The sequence below is a fragment of the Stegastes partitus genome, unplaced genomic scaffold, assembly GCF_000690725.1.
Source record: "Stegastes partitus isolate 25-593 unplaced genomic scaffold, Stegastes_partitus-1.0.2 Scaffold515, whole genome shotgun sequence".
In the NCBI taxonomy this organism is placed as follows: domain Eukaryota; kingdom Metazoa; phylum Chordata; class Actinopteri; family Pomacentridae; genus Stegastes; species Stegastes partitus.
In genome coordinates, this window is record NW_007578246.1 from 83,338 (window position 1) to 88,689 (window position 5,352).

Here is a 5,352-nt window from a genome sequence, read left to right on the forward strand (position 1 = left end):
CTGATATGGGCCGATACCGACCTGCATCCATACTTGTTTGTTATACTTTGGACTATTGGATGAACTCTTGTCCTGCAGCTGCCAGCTGTGCACTCCATCATCCAGATGTTTGTTTGTTCAGGTTATGGATCCAAACATCTGCTGCTTGGACCTGTGCTTGTGAGTTTTCTGGAGCTAACCGGAGGCGTCGCTTCAGTATTTCTTCAGCGTGTTTTAGTGAATAAACCTCCACCAAACCTCTAAAGCTCAGAGAAGCTTGCGGTGAACCCGCCGGGCCGGCGGCGGCTCAGACACTAGATCTTCTCTGAGACACTCGAGGCCTCCTGTTTTTTTTCTTTTTTCTTTTTTTAAAGGTCCCTTAAAACAACATTGATTGTTTCCCACAACGACTTTCTGTCGCCGCGGTAACGATTATGCAGATGTGGCACAACCTTTCCGTTTGACGGGCGGTTCCCGCGGGGGAGGCGGTGACACGGCAGCTGTTGCCACGCCGACAGGCCCCCCCCACCTCTACCCCCTCCCCCCTACGGCGACCCTCCCGGTGCTTAGTCTGGAGTTTTACCGACGGTAACCGGGCGGTGATGAACCTGATGATGATGATGATGATGATGATGAAGCTCCGTTAGAACATTAGACTGATGAAGAGTCAACGCCTGTCAGGACCTGATTATTATTATTCAGCTGATTTCAAAATGTGAGATCAAAAAATGTAAAAACCAGAAGATAAAAAAATGTCTGAACAAAAGGCCCGAGTTAAAACTTAACCAAGTTACTGCACAAACACAGAACAAACTAAATAAAAACAAACTCAGTTTATGCTGATAACTAAATAATGTTTGTTAGTCGTTACCGTGGCAACAGCTAGCCTTCCTGTTTTACATTTTTTTGAAAACAATAAATATTAGAAGCACAACACGGTTATAATATGATTATTGTGCTGTTTATTTTGTAAGTCTGATTTTTAAAAAAAACAAAAAACTTTATTATTATGTTATAGATTTTTTTTCAGATTTTGTACTTTTTTGTACAGTCACAATATGATGATTAAAAAATTCAATATATAATAATAGTATATGAATAATAACAAAGTAATAAATAATAAAATACAAAGTAACAGTATGTAAACTATAATAATAATAGTAATAATAAAAAGCGGTAAACAGAAACAGTCATATTTAAAATGAATAATTAAAATAAAAAACAAGCAAACAAATAAAAAAACACAATTATAATAAACTAATTCAAATGTAAAATATTATATAGAAACAACATATATTTATGAAATTAGCATTTAATAAATACATATTTTTGAAATTACTGTTACACTTTAATTAATTAAAAACTGAATTTGTTCAGGAAGAAGGAGCATTTGAGGAACTTGTGTGTTATTTTATTTTTATTTTTAAACCGTTTCCGATCAGTTGTAATAAGACAAGATTTACTTAAAATGATGAAATATTAATAATAATATAAAATAAATGAATAAGAAACGTTGCTCTACACTATGTTTTATATCATGTAAACTATTGATGCAGTTATTTTTTAATTTGCTGCACTTTTAGTGAATCCTGACGAGTTTCTGTGAAGATGTTTGTGTTTATTTTCTCTCTTTGTGATCAGATTTTCTCTCAAATATAAAAACATTAACAAACAAACAAGTGAAAACATCAAAAACAAACGTGATAAACAGTTTATTATTATTTACATGATGAATATAAAGCGATGCCAGCAGCTGGATGTTAACATTAAACAGCTCTTGAGGTCAGTTCAGACTTTGTTTCCCTGCTTGCTGATGTAAAGCGTCTCCTCCGGTTTCCTGCAGCCGTCTGACTGATTCCAACAGGTTTTATTAAGAAAAGCAGCTTTGGTGGATAAACCTCCTGACACGGCTGTAAAACTTCCTGCTGTTCTCTCTCCTCCAATGACAGCCCGCCGCCGACTTATTCCCTCCGATGATTGGCCGTCTGCCGTCTCCTTGACAGCCAGCCTTCTTCATCATATCTGCACTTTTCCTCTCCTCTTCTTCGCATCATTTTTCCTCTCATATTCAGTTTTCTTTCCCTCTCCTCCTCCTCCTCCTCCTCCTCCTCCTCCCGCCGCCGGCTCTTTGTCTGACAGGAAATATTCCGGCGCTGTGCTCGTGGATCTGGGCCGTGGCAGCCGCCATCGACCCGCCTCATCTGCATACATAAATCTATCGGCTATCTGACACTTGCCAATACTGCGGGCAGCAGGGAGCGGCGGTGCTGAGTCGGCCGGGTCGCGTTATCATTGGTGATGGAGCTTTGATGAAGTGTGACAGCGACAGCGCACTGGATCAAATGTGCACTGTAAAAAANCCTGTGGACCTGCTCCAGACCAGTGAAGCCGGTCCTGCCTCCTGGACCTGGGCTATATCTGGACCTGGGCTATACCTGGACCTGGCCTATCCCTGGACCTGGCCCTGGGCTATCCCTGGATCTGGGCTATCCCTGGCCCTGGGTTATCCCTGGACCTGGGCTATCCCTGGCCCTGGACTATCCCTGGACCTGGGCTATCCCTGGACCTGGGCTATCCCTGGACCTGGGCTATCCCTGGACCTGGGCTATCCCTGGACCTGGGCTATCCCTGGACCTGGACTATCCCTGGCCCTGGGCTCTCCCTGGACCTGGCCTATCCCTGGATCTGGACTATCCCTGGCCCTGCAGACTGATGGCGCCTCCTGGCTTCCCCTGGGCCTGTGAAACGCTGCCTCTGACTCCAGAATAGTGCCGGCTCATGCTCCCAGCCCGTCGCCTGACTCCAGAATAATGTGGATGCATTTATTCCCGGCGCTATCGGCGCCGTTGGAATAATGTGGCCCATCTGCGGGGCTCACCTCCTCACCTGGACATGCAGCAGCAGCTTCAGGATAATGTGGCTGCATCTGTTAGCGTCTGTCGGCTGTTATCTGCCGGCGGATGCATAAGGAGGCCGTGCATGCGGGATGAAAGCGCAGCACTTAAACCCGCTTCTTCTTCTTCTTCTTTATTGTTATTTATTCCTGAACTTTCTCCAGTTTTCTCGGGAGACGAAGGTGCAGACGGCGAGCGGGAAGCGGCCGATAAGGCTGCTGCCGGGCCGGGCCTGGTATTTATCATATCAGCCGGCGTGGCTGTTGTGCTGTGGTCAGGATACAGTGACCTCGGGTGATCGACGACCCCCCGGCTGCTGATAAGAGGCTAATACCGCGGCGAGGCGAGGCCCGGCCCGTACTGTAATTATTTCTGCGCTGTCAGGGCGGCCGGCGGACCTCCTGCCGATTCAAATCTGAGCAGAAGGGAAAAGGAGGAGGAACGGCGAGCAGCGAGACAAATATCAGCCGGCGGCCGCGACACGCCTGAAATTGGACCAGTTTGTCATCACGGCGCTGCCAGCAGCACGTCGCCGGGCCGGGCCCAAAGTTTAGAACATGTTCAGTGAGAACACACAGAGAGACGAGTTTAATCAGCAGCAGGTCCACATTTCTGATAATTAAATCTGCTAATCATGAGTGATGAGCAGGAAAACAACTGAAGTCAGTAACTGGAGCCAAAACGTGAGCCGAGCTACAAACAATCATGAACACGTCGACTCCTGAAACCAGCCTCCAGCGTCTAAAAGGCCTGTTTGGATTTTAAATGTGTTCAAACGACGTCTTTCATCAGAACCAGAACCTGTAGAACTAGAATAAACTGTCTGTATTTTTATATTTCTGCTGTTATATCAACTAATCAGGTCAATGTTCAGTTTAAACGGAACATTTATGTTGAAAAAAAAACTGGAATAATCGTAATTTTTTTTAAACTTTCTGTTAATTACTGAACTTTGATCTGCAGCAGCAGGAAAAATCTCTAAAATCTGTTTATTTGGAGCCGAGCTACAAACAAACGACCATAAACCAGCAAATTAACACTTTAAACCCCTGAAACCAGCCGTTAGCTTCAAAAGGCCTGTTTGGATTTAAAATGTGTTAAAACGAAAACTTTTATCAGCGCTAGCAACGGTAAAGTTATAAATAAACTGTCTTTATGAGTTTTAGACGTTACGTGAACTGATCATGTCGATGTGCAGCTTAAAAGGCAAATTTATCTCTAAAAAAAATAGAAAAAAATGAAATAATCCTCCATTTTTTAAAAACTTTCTGATCATTATGTAATCATGTGTGACCTGCAGCAGCAGGAAAAACAGTTTGGAAAAATAAAAACCAGACACCGATTATTGTCAACGCAGAAGGAATTTGCAAATATTTTAAACCTTCTCATAACTCCATGAACTCATCCAGTCTGAGCTGCAGTTCCAGCAGAAAAATCTCCAAAACCAGTTTGTTAGGAACCAGAAATGTTGACGAGGTTCCAAACAAACAACGATAATGAACATGTTGACCCCTGAAACCAGCCTCCAGCTCTAAAAGGACTGTTTTATTTTTTAAAATGTTTAATTACACCTTTCATCAGCACCAGAACCTGTAAAATTACAAATAAATTGTCTGTATTTTTACATTTCTGACGTTAAATCAGCTAATCATGAGTGATGAGCTGAAGTTAGAGTTCTGTTGCATTAAACTACTAATTATGACGATTAATTAATTAAACTGCTGAACAACAGGTTGGAAATCAGGTTTTATTCTAAAAAAAAAAATCCTCAGATTATTTTAACTCACTGATGAAAAGCAGCAAAAATAATCAAATCTGTCTGGTTGGAACCAAAAGTTAGATAAATTAGGTTCAAACTAAACATGAGTCAGCACTTTCTGACCTCTGAATCCATCTTTAAAAAGCAGCTTTTCACCCAAACAATCGTCCAAATGATGTTTATCGCAGCAACAAACTGTAGAAACACGAAGGATTGTGACGTTTGTTCAGCTTTCTGACGGATCATGAAGCTGTGAGCTTGTCGTTGGTCCCGTCTGGGTTCTGGTTCTGATCCGTTGTCTCTGTGGTTCAGTTCATCTTCACGTCTTTAACGTCTGATTGGACCTGCTGCTGCCTTCAGGTCCACCTCAGACACCAGAAACTCTCTCACAGCCGCTGAAAACCAGAAAGTCTGAAAGTCGACGAACTTGGTTTGACCTTGAACACAAACAAACGATCGCTAAGAAACCAGAAACAGAAAAAGTGCCACATGTGGCTTTTATTGTGAAGGAGGGAGGATGTACGAGGAGCCTCATGATCGATGAAACGTCTCAGTTTCCTGATTTAGCAAATTTCTATGAAGTCTGTCCTGAAGGAAGAGATAAGAGGCTGAGAGGCTCCGACCAATAGGATCGTCCTGCTGCCGCTTATCTGCTGATAGACGAACCCCTCCTCCTCCTCGTCTTCATCCTCCTCCTCCTCCTCGTCTTCATCCTCCATC